Below are 13238 nucleotides of genomic sequence, written 5' to 3'. Positions count from 1 at the left end.
TATTTAATATTAGCTGTCGCCCGCGACTCCGTTTGGGCGGAATTAAAAAAATAATTGGTAGCCTATATGTTTTTTCAAACCATGTTCTACAGCTATGCCAAATTTCATCAAGATCCATTCAGCCGTTCTGGAGATACCTTCAAACAAACATCCATCCATCTAATCATTGGAATTTATAATATTAGTAAGATAGTTTGAAATAATTATAAACATAAGTTTTTATATAAATAAAATAACTTTATCGTCTTTATTGTGTCGGCTGTCGTTTTGATGTTATAGTTGTCTTTTCCGCGCGCAGTTCAGTGGTCCAGAAACATCGGTCGAGAGCTCCGCAAACAGCTCCATAATGCTACTGAGAGCTTCTCCACTGCATCCACTAAATCCACCACTGACGAAATTAAATTAGCTAATTTTACGAAGGGCATTACATAAAAAAATGCATCGATGGGTTTAGATCACATTTAAATTGCCTTTTCGTATAAAAAATTGCTAGTTTCAGTTAATGACTAATCTTAAAGTATAGGAGTTAACTTCAAGTACTTATAAATGAGCTTTTTTATGTAATATTTATTCTAACTTAACTAACCTTAATTTAGTTTCCTTTTAACCCTTATTTTCATTTTGTATAGTATACCATACATACAACTTTATAAAAATGTACGATCACTATAAAATAATTTTTAACTTTGTTTTTTGCTTTTCATCAAAAAAGAAATCTTGTTACAATAAGGGTTAAAGTCAGTCGCAAAGTCGCATAAGTATGCACATTAAGAAACTATTTTTGGAACTTCAAATGATGTTTTTAAACTGCATTATAATGCATTTATAATTGTTTTAAAATGAACTAAAAAATTATATAAAAAGGGAGCTACTAAACTTTTTAGACTTACATTAATCTTAAATTATGTGCAAATAGTTCGCTGACTATCCGTCGTTTCCGAGATCTACTTCTCTGTGCGAAATATATAATCTTTAACAAAACAGAAATAACAATATGTTTTAAACGAGGATTTTAGTCTCGGAAACCCACGGTATGTTTTATTATTGTCTACAGAGTTTTAATAAATTAGAATAAATCGTATTGGTTTCAAAAGAAAACTAAATACAATAGCAACTCCGACCTCCGGTAGTATTGTGAGCTTTGAAAGTAGAAACTAAAAGACTGATGTTCTTGTTTCATTTCCATTACCTTAATATAAGGTAACATTTATTTTAGTTTATTTCTGACTAGCTGTCGCCCACGACTCCGTCCGCGTGTAAATAAAAAGAACTTATTATGTAGCCTATGTGTTTTTCCAGACTATGCTCTACATCTATTACAGTGGAATCCGTTCGGCCGTACTGGAGATACCTTCAAACAAACATCCATCCATCCATTTAAACATTCACATTTTTAATATTAGTAAGATTTGTGGTGGCGTTTTTATTAAAAATGTGTTCTTTTCAATATACTTAGAACATACATGATGAATAGAACATAGTATGTTGGTTAGGTTTATGTAAAATATGCGCGTAGTTCGCGTTGTAGACTTGTAGCGCATATGCCTGAGGGTACGGAAACAATATTGCGAACGCCACCGAAAGTGAAATTGTAAAAGCACTTTTTTTACTGACATGTCTCATTTATTTTCGTGATGCTAACTTTGGAAATGTTGGTTACATTTTACAAAAATATTAAGTTTAATTAAGTGTCGCTTAAATGTTCTATTTAAGGTTACAAATTGATTTACATACAACATAATTATGTCCGAACAAAATCATTACCCACCTGTGTCAGTCTGGTAGCACGAACTCCTTTCCTCTGTAACGTAAAGTCGTTAAAATTAAATTAATTGTACTGGTAATTAGTTTTAGTGGTATTACCTTGAAGTACAATATATATATATATATATATATATATATATATATATATATATATATATATATATATATATATATATATATATCATACGAAACTACAAAATAAAGTAGAGTATGGGAAGTTTAGATGTATATTGTTAGCTAAGGGTGGACCGCATGCCCTGTTTTGTGACAGGTAAATATGAAGATGACAGCTCAGAAAATATTTCATAACTTAAGTCCACCGCTGTCCGGCCGGGGTGATGACCTGAGACGCCTAAAATGTTGTGAGGATTTATTCAAACGGAAAAAAAGAGATTAGGCATTTCTTTAACTGCCAAAAAATTGTTTGGGGGCCTAAGGGTGGTAAAAACTAAGAGACGAGATTTAGTAAAAACGTTAATTCTGTTTTGAATTATATGAAAAGAACTTTCCTTAATGTTATTCCTTACCGCGGGTTTCTGATACCAAAATCTTTGTATAATATATATCCCTGTCATTATCTTTGACAATAATATGTTTTAAAAGGGGATTTTCGTCTCAGAAACTTACGATTTGTAATTTATAACTATCTCTATTATTGTTGATATTAAAATTACAGTAGTAATTATAACAATTATATATACAATGTTACATTCATATTATATATGTATTTCTTAAACAATAGTTAATTTTAGGAGACGTATGCATTAATCATTAAGAACACATGTCGCAGAACATGTTCTGTTTAATATACGAATTGGAATTATTGTTGAGTTCTGTATAATAATTTTGATACGTAAACTCCACTCAATGTATGTAATTTCTCCAAATACGTTATGCTAAAACCAAAAATTTCTTCTATTTACACTGTTTACAGTATTTAATTGGTTAATTATTTATTTTATATAAGGTTTATAATATCTTTGTGCGCCGACCCCACATGAGTTGGAAGAGCCAGGAAGAAGGTCTAATACTAAAAAAATGTTCAGTGTGACATTTTACCAATTTCAATATATTTTTTTAAAGTGACCAGAGACAACTTTTAGATTCACTTTATGAGGTTTTCAACAGTGGTAGAGCCCGCTTTAACATCTTCGCACGAATTGGCACGGCTCTCCCGGTGAAATAAAATAACAACACAGAAGGCAGACGTCAAGTGGAAGCAATTCCGCGTTTCGTGTGATCAGTGTGCGTCCCGGAGGCCTAATTTAGTCATCTTCCCCTACCCACCCTTTTTCTCATAATATAAAGATGGGAAGTGGAAGTGGAATTTCCGGATGGGAGTATGCATGGAACGGGTAAAAATTTTCTTTCTATGCAGCCTCTCCTCCGTCAATTAAAGGTAGGCAACGTATATGCAATTGCGTATGTCTATGGGCAACGGTCACTTTAAGTGATTTCAGGTGGCCGCTCGCTCGTTTGCCACCTTATGATATAAAAAAAAGGTACAAAATCATTTTTGCATAGGACAAGTACTATCATAGGCTTGAAACTAATGGAATTCTTTTAATCTACTTGGATTTACAAGAAATCTTTTGTAAATACCTCTCACGTGCTAAACAAATTGTTTTCAATTTAAACCAGTGATCGGACAAAATAAATTGGCTTTTTATATGTATACAAAGGACTAATAGCAATGGAAATAATTTAGAATTCCAAACTTGTATTAGATTTAAATTTTAAATCAAATTACTTTCTGCCTGAAAAGATATAAAGATATTCAGCACTTGTTTTGTATTTCAGTAATATTTCAAACTAGCTATCGCCCGCGACTCCGTCCGCGTGGATATATAAAAAAAACTTAATTAGTGTAGCCCACCCATCACTCCATCTAAACATTCGCATTTATAATATTTGTAAGTCAAATAAAAAGCAGCTCTTCGAGGCATAAATTAAAAAAAACGTACAAAAAAATGATAAAAAGTATTATCCTATGTCCTTTTCCTGGCTCTAAGCTACCTCCTCACCAATTTTAACCATATTTGTGTAACTAACACGCTTTTCTTTTATATATACATAGATTTTTTTTACAAAAAATTTCAATTATGTGCGTCTTCTTGTTTTTACAATACTTAAAAATACGTTCACGAAATCCTCGAATATGTTTATTTGATAATATTTCATTAAATTAATTTAACGATGAATGAAACCCTTAAAGGCATTAAAACGCTAACTAATTACGTTTAATAAAATATGGTTTCGCAATTTTCAACAAAGAAATATTTTTTACTGCTTATACTAAATTAAATTGTATATTTCTAACTTTTTTTCAACGCTAAGCTAATTAAGTATGGAAAAAAGAAAAAAAAGAATAAAGCTTTGTTGAATTTTTTTAGGTTTCGACTTTCGATGTAACAAATATTTTTCCATATTCCGGATTAAAATATTTACATATGAAATGGGGCCTTGGTTTTTGTTTTTATGAATAATTTCAAATATTTTTAAAATCGATTCATTATATTTTGGAGCATATTCGTTACATACAAATATACTTATCATTATAGCTTCTTACTAATATTATAAATGCGATTGTTTAGATGGATTCTATTTTCTGAACGGATCTAGATGTAATTTGGCATAGATATAGAACATAGTATGGAAGAACACATAGGCTACTATTTCTTTTTTTTAAATTCCACGCGGATGGAATCGCGGGCGACAGCTAGTAACTTTATTTTTCTCATATGTATTATTAGTATAGATAAATCACTTAATATTTCTATTAAGATCGAATCGCTCACAGAAATGTTTAGTCATTTGGAAATGTAATGAAGGCAGCGCGTGGCAATTAAGCAAAACGCAATCGACTTCGATGTTTGAAGTGGAAATAAACAGCTCGCCTGAGTTTATGCTAGAATTTTACTTGCCATTAGGAAAGCTTCGTGTTTTATGGTCCACTAGACACCAAGGACTTATTTTGCTGAAATATAGGGCAATGGTCTATATTAATTTTTTAAGGTTAGCAACTATGTGTTCGTATGTAAATTTTTACTATTAAAGCAGTTAGGGTTTTATATTTTACGAAGAAAGCAAGGAATATTTAATGAAAGTAAATATTTTTGTACACAGTACACATATTTTGAAATCTATTTTCTACAGACTCGTCTTAATTATGGTACAATTTATTTTTATCTGTTTCTTTTTTATCAAAAAGTATTTCATTTAAACAATAATCATATTTATTATTCCACAGGTAAAGTAATGGCTGTTTACAAAAACAAATGATCTTTTACTCGCTTCGATGCTCGCAATAAGCTTTTGTCTATCATCAAAAGGAATACTAAATACTTTAACTGAAGTGAAATTGTTTTTTTTTTAAATTACCGTGATTGCATTCTTTGCCTGCCAACATTGTCATTGAATGTTTTGTCTCTATGGTTGAAAAGCTTTCATACAGAATAAGATGAGAGAATATTTCCTATTAGTCGCTTTTGATGGTATTTTATATTTTTATTATTACTAAGATCATTATACTAAACTGTTATATAAACACGGCTAAACACTCACGTATATTCGTCCGGTAGCGGCACCGACTAGTTTCGAGCACATTGGGGGCCCTTCATCAGGATGAGTGGTACTGGTATTATTTCGCGGACGCGGCCCGTCGCTGCGTGCGTGCAGTGAGCCGCCACCGAACGAATATACGTGAGTTTTTAGCCGTGTTTATATATCAGTTTATTATAGTATAATGTCTCACGAAAGTTTGAATAATTTAATACCATTATAGTAACGAATTAGATATTACGTCACATAGTCGTATAGTCATTATAGTTTATACATAAAAGCAAGCATAGTAGTAGACAACTTTATTATTTATCTGTATGCAAACAATACATTGTAAACAGTATCTTGTTTATGAAAAGTTACACAAAACATTTTTTTTTCTGTATTTTAACCCGTTCCAATACAGTGGATAAGTATTTTAATTATTTCACCCTATACTTTGCAGCAAATCGATTTAATCGTATGTTCTGAAAATTGGAATTAGTTCATAAGGATGAATTCTCTATTAAACTTTGCGTAAATTGGATTAAAAAGTATTCCAAGTTATATTAAATTCTTGTTCGACAAATAAGCGTTAAATTATTTATTCGTATTCTTCAACGTAAATTTAACTCTATTTGTTGAACTCGATTAAATGCAATATTTTTAAATAGTTATAAAAAAAAATAAAAAGTCTTAATATCTTATAAAATAATAGAAAAGGGGGAGTAGGAATTTTTTTAGAGCCTAACGTATCAAAGTTCAAGGTCTCCTTTGACTTTGACTTGAAGAGAAAGGAGCCTATCATGCAAAAATAATTTTAATAATTACATAAAAAACTTAAACTGTAGCAAACTACCAAAGCAAGTTTCCCAGACTTTTGTTACGAACGGAAACTAATATTAGAACATTGATTTAATCTTGAGGTTTGCGAGTGGAGAGCCTATTGTTCTGTCACAAGGCAAAGACATGGCAAAGATCTACTGATCTCAAAAGAGCCATCTCGAGTTGTCTGACGTAACCCTCTAAGGCTTTTAAATGTAGTCTATATAATATACGAGTGATAATAAATAAGTCGTTGACATTGTATCTCACTTGATCTTCCATGCGTCGTTACCTCATTCCTGACCAACCTCTTTTCACAATCTTTCCTCCTGGTGAAAAAACACCATCTTCACTCTTTTTTGGAATATTTTGGACGATAATGGTAAGTTTTACAGGTCTTTGGATTGTCTTACAACGTCACCAAAATATTGAAGATTTATGAGAATTTTTTAATAAAAAAACATCGCGTTAAAGTTTTCACGTGCTATATGTCCATTTCCCGACACGTGTAAGACGAAAAGCCCCCACAAGTCTCATAAAAACTGACCCTGCAGTAAATGTAAGCTTGGTGACACTTTTAAGGCTTAAATTAAACATTGAAAATATCAACCAGTATTACTATTCTAACTATATAAAGGAAAGATAAGACCGTATACTAGTGCTAGCCCACAGAGACAAAAGTTCAAATTCAATCTTCACTTGTACAGTCAGCTGCATAAATACGTATACATTTATAAAGTTTCAGAAACTTGTATAAGCCTTTGGTTTCAAAAACATGTGCACCCGTATTTGTTTGTATACTTGTGACGAATATGTTTATTGTTTTTTTTTAAACAGAACACTTAAGAGAAGTACCTGATATTTTATAAATGTATCCATATTTATGCAGCTTACTGTACAATACAGTTGGAAATAACGTTTTATTACAAGAAATTAAATTGAAACGAGTTGAACACGGTACTCCAACAACGGTATACGTGTAAAAAAATATACTTGTAATCACACGTTTTAGTGTCTTTGTGTTCACCCTTACCTGTCGCCGTCTACTCTCGGACATGGGACATAATAACACATAGATTAAAACCGCACCAGCTGTAACATTTACAATTTATCCCTTTATTAATATAATCTACTTGGTAAATTACAATGACTTTTTAATTATATTTGTAGTTTTTTTTAATATTGTACATTACATAAATAAAACACCCATTTTAAATGTTAAACTATGTCTAATTCTATTTATCGGTTCATTTCAAACAGTAAGTACCAAAATAATACAGTTAAGTATTCACAAAAATGTAACTTAAAGAAAAATAAACATCGATGTTTAATGTCAGATATAAATTGCGTTTGTAGATTTGCGGAAAATTCAGAAACGCGATGTAATATTAAAATATTGATTAAATCTTGAAGCTTTGTAACCAAAGTGTCTTTTGTTCCATCACAAGCTTCGGAAGGTTAAAAGAAGGCCCTGAAGCCAAATTGAATTGTATTCGCTTAGTTACAAACACTTTCAACAAATATTTCTTTGATAAAATGTATATTCTCAAATATTTTTATGACACACGTAAAGTGAATACATATAATCAAACATAAAGATTAACCTAAAATCTGTGTGTTTAAAAGCTTTATCGTTTTCGATCGTAGCGCCTGGTAAAAGAATATTTTAATTTAAAAAAATCATCTTGTGCATATTCAAAAAACTGAGACACTTTTTTAAATATGCACATGTATAAAAGTTCTATTGTAGACTACGTATAATATTTGTCGTTTAAGAATGCATTTACTATATTATTAAGAAAAATTCTATAAAGAAATATGTCGTACGTACGAGACACTATAGTTCAATATAACGAGCATTTCCGTAAGCTTCTTGACAATCTCGAATAGGGAATCAAATTTCGCTACATTCTTAATGACGTCCTCACAACAAAGCCTCTTAGGATTTTTCATTTTTATCGCTAAACATAATAAAGGACAATATCATTTTATTTTAATATAATAATATGTTTTAGTTAATTATACGTTTTTAATATTTTATTTAATATCATAGATTTAAAACTCTTCATGTAAAATATATAAATTTATTTTTCCCTAACCAATAAATGACATACTCATAAAATAGTGAAAAGAAAGAATAAATTTCAGCCATTAATTGAAACCGAAAATTTTGTTACATTTATTAATTACTTGCTTACTACTACGACAGCGACGACTTAATAAAACTTAATTAGCAACCTATGTGCTCTTCCAGGCTACTTTCGACTACTATGCTAAATTTCATTAAATTCCATGCAGCCTTTCTGGAGATACCTTCAGACAAATATCCATCCATCCTAGCATTTTGCATTTATAATATTAGTCAGACGTAAGATTTCAGCTAACTATGAAAATAGTCCATGGATTTTTCGTCTGATGTTCGTGATCAGATGATAAAAATGGCTGTAATGTTTCTGCTATAATGAAACCAAAATCTTAAGCAACATAAACTACTACAAGCAAGGGAAAGTTATTTCTCATTGGAATTTTCCTAAACATTTGTATCGAGAAAACTAAGTGTAATAAAAGAGGTATAAGTATGTGCAAGCTTCCGCGTTCTTTGACTCACGACGCCTGACTTTTATTAGAACTTAGAAAACAAAATTGCGAAAGCTTATTGTGTAGAAAAGATTCTATTTATTTTAACTAAGGTTTTTAATCTGTAGTAAATTCAGTTGGATAATATTGTATTCTCTTATTACTTTGTACGTTATTTAGAATTTTTATTTGTGTTTCAAACTTTACTCTATTGTAAAATATTTCCAAATAATGGTTTCTAATTTAATACGAACCTTGAGAAGTCGCCTTACTGAATAATAAGGTTCGAAGTAACGTTAAAAAAAGCTACGCTATGGTAGAATGTGGCTATTAAGAATATTTATGGTACTTTAAAATATAAACCGAAAATAAGAAGTAATATGCACTGGCGTCCGTGCCTCAGGGGTCAAGCACTTGACTTGCAATCTGCAGGTCCTGAGTTCGAATCCCGCTATGTACGAATGTGTTTTCGATTTCCGATTTACATATGTACATTTATCCGACGTTCTTACAGTGAAGGAAAACATCGTGATGCAACCTGCACATATCTGAGAAGAAATTCAAAGATATGTATGAAGTCAACCAACCCGCACTTGGCCAGCGTGGTTGACTATTGCCTAATCACCCTTAACTTAGGGTAGGCTCCGAGCCCCTCGGTGGGGACTACAGTAGACTACTAGTGAGCTGATGATGACATAAGAGACAGTATATTATTAATACTATAAACATCTATTTTAAAATACATTTCAGTTCAGATAATACATTTGTGTAAAGTTTAAAAAATAACATATAAAAAAGGCCGTATCACCTATAAAGAGAAAATACGTTAAACAATTGTTATAATGGAACCGTTTGATTATCTTTAAACTTTTAATTGAAAGCTGGGGATTTGTAGCAATCTCCCTTTTCATACTGAATCATGAAAAATATTCATTAACTTTTTTGTTCGTCTTTGAACAAAATTAATATTTTATAATTCCTCGTGTTCGTAACATGTGGCGAAAAATATATCCATTCTGTCTGTTGGGCAAATATTTCCAAGTATCGACTTCCTTTACTGTTTATATTCTCAGCATCTCCGTGAAGTTAGCCTACTTACGTTGGATCTATGCACCAGGTTTTGGTCCTCAAAATCGATCTATCTTCAGTCATTGCAGTCCCCACTCCCTTCTTAATCATGTCACTTTTCCTACATCTCTTCCTAGGTCTATCTCTACCAATGTATCCTTACTCATACATATCTAAGGCTCTTGTCAGCTGTTTATTGTCTAATTTTAAATTCACTTGTCTAGATATATAATTTAAAATAAAAGTCTTTACCTGTTTAATTTCTACGTGTTTTAAAGTTATAGCTATCATTCTATTATTTCACAGAAACGAGTCAGCTAAAGCTATAGAAATTTTCTGGAGACGTGCACATAAATTAGAATTTCGTCGCGTTTGCGACGCAGCTGAGTTATCGTAAATGATTATTATAATTAACAGGACATTTTCCACCTGCGCCTCCGCTGAATGTACCTCTAACTTTAATGGGAATATTCATTAACGTCGCTCGAAATATACCTCTTATTCACGCTTTTACACTGATGAGATTAGATTTTGTTTAAACGACATTAGTCCAAAATTAAGAGCCATTCACACCATACGCGTTTTCGCTTAAACCAGAGTCTTGTAAAGCCTCCAAGTTAAAACAATTTGAGGTGTCTCGTGCAATTTTTTTTTTATTTTACGGATACGGCAGTATACGCAGTTCGTCTAATGCGTTTTTGGAAATTGTCGTTTTTATCATAAACATTTTGATGTACAATTTAGGAGACAATTTTCTAAAATACTATCACACCCTCTCTGATACCAAAAACTGCTTTTTACGTTTTACAGGCGCCTAATATTCTGATGTCATATTTATAAATAAAAGACGTTGTATTATCCCAATCGGAAGCATGCAAACTTAACATTGATGATGTTGGCTTAATAAAAGACAGGAATATGAAACATCGTAGAAAGAATAACATCAAATACAAAATGATGCAAGCAAAAGTCAACACTGAGTAAAACCGACGTAATGTGTTCCACTGAGCATAAATCCGAATAGTATTATATTTTTATGTATATAAAATCGTACGCACAGAATAAATAGAGAAGGGTTCCGATATATTTGATTCTTTACACACAATTTCCGAGTTATTTGATTTCTATTGAAATAAAAAAGGATATTGCTTCTGGAATTAGATGTAAGTGTAGGAAGTGTTTTGGAAATTTCTTTTACATTTAATCACTGGTGAACTTAGCAAATACGGAATAAATAACGGTTTTTCTCGAAGTAATTATCTTAATCAACTTTTGCGAAGTCAAGAAGGGTGACTATTTTAGTTAACCTTATTCAAATAAGAAAATATAAACATATTAAAATGGCGTCTATTATACGTAACTGCATGAAGCGCTCTTTGTTCAACAAAATTTCCGGGTAATGAATGCGAAGCGTGTTCCACATTCAAACAATTAAAATCATCAGAATTCATTTTAGTAATTTCAAATAACTGGATAACGCTGCTTCGACAAAAAAATCTCAGAGGATACTTCGAAATATCATTACACTGATCAACCAAAAATACTTTATGAATGAATTTCCTTTCTTAGATAACAAGCTATCAGTCCCGTTTCATCATCATCAGCTCTACTCTATGTTAGAGGTGACTAGGCCATAGCCCTGTTCGGGATAAATTAATATAAACAAATCAAAGTGTTCTTCCATTATTCTATTTTAATTTCGATACAGAACACACACACACTCAGATTTATTTCAAATCTATTTTTCAAAACCATCTCAAAGTTAAATAATTATTCATTTTAACTTTCAAAACTTTAAAAAAGGGCCATTAAAAGTAAACAATGCTCTCGACGTTTGAAACAAATAAACAACATAGCGAACTTTAAGCGCCATATTCAATTTAACAAGCACTTGAAAAATAAACTGCAGTTTTATTTAACTCTACGAACATTTCCAGCAAGGTTGTGAAATAACTGATTTAGTTGCAAATATTCTCCTATCTCTCTGTCAGATAGTTTTGATATATTGTAGCTGTATTTTTATTAAATTCTAAACTAAATAAAGTATTAAATAATTTCAAATTTATTATTATATTCTATCAAATTGAAATATTATTTATAAATAAAAAGTAAGTTGCATTTTTATTAGTTGTGCAATATTTTCAAGTCGTTGACTGATGCGAATGTTCCGAGTTTTTTCTGTGAATAGTTCATCAAGCGACATGATTTTTTGTATTATGTATCCTTTTATATATTGCTTTTCCGATTTTAACGATATCTTTATTTCATATATCATGATTTGATCTTTAATTCAATGTCCAAACAAGATGTATAGTCGGGACTTTCGATGGCTATCAAGCGTGATCGAGAAACGTGTCGTCAATAACACTACTTAGACTTTATCTGTACACTAAATTATATTTTTCAATGAAAAATAAATTAGTAAACATGTTTTGGTATTGAACTCAATGAAATTTTTAAATGGCGTTTAGTTCCAATAAAGCAAAAGTATAATTAAACTGAAAAACACATAACTTACTAATATTATAAATGCGAATGAGCGATGGATGCATGGAAGAATGGATGGATGTTTCTTTTGAAGGTATCTCCGGAACTGCTGAACGGATTTGCCTGAAATATGACATAGATGTAGCACATAGTCTGGAACAACACATAGGCTACTTACGAGTATTAACTGATTTTTATTCCGAACGGACGGAGTCGCGGGCGACCAGCTTGGTGGATTATGAACATAAAGGTGGCAAAACAAAATCATTGATTAAAAAGAATTTTCAATAGTTGCTATTGATGTTTCTTTTTTGCCTGAAATTACTAATTACACTATTGATACACATTTATAAACTTAAATTTGTATAATAATAAAAGTAACGTATAATAGACATATTGTTTCAATAACAAATGAACGGCAACTGCAAAACAAGGAATTTAGATATTTTGTCATAAAAAGAATCCATTAAGTACATTGAAATAGAAAAATGAAACTAAACCAGAAATAATTTTTTTTTTTTTAAAATAACAGCTTATGCAAAATAAAACAGATAAAATGTATACGAACGGTTATTTTCTCTTTGGGATCTTTCCGCAGAACAAACGGAATGCATCTCTTGTTTAATTTTCATTACCTTAAAACGAAATGACGGTATTCATCCCATTTCAAATACTTATATTGATACTAGCTGCCGCCCGCGACTCCGTCCGCGCGGAATTAAAAAAGTAGGTATATGTTCTTCCATACTACGTTTTACTTCTTCATCTATGCCAAATTTCAGCGAGATCCATGCAGCAGTTCTGGAGATACCTTCAAACAACCAACCATCCATCTATCCAAACATTCGCATTTATAATATTAGTAAGATTCCCGTGGGTTGTAATAAAATGTAATATGAGCATTTTTATCTTCATAACCTAATCACTGAGGCAGCATTTTATTTTTAAATTTTCATTATTAATTTATGTTGTTAAAT

This window comes from Papilio xuthus, unplaced genomic scaffold (genome assembly GCF_000836235.2).
Source record: "Papilio xuthus unplaced genomic scaffold, Pxut_1.1 DF825946.1, whole genome shotgun sequence".
Classification (NCBI taxonomy): domain Eukaryota; kingdom Metazoa; phylum Arthropoda; class Insecta; order Lepidoptera; family Papilionidae; genus Papilio; species Papilio xuthus.
Note: the sequence above shows the minus strand (reverse complement) of the source record.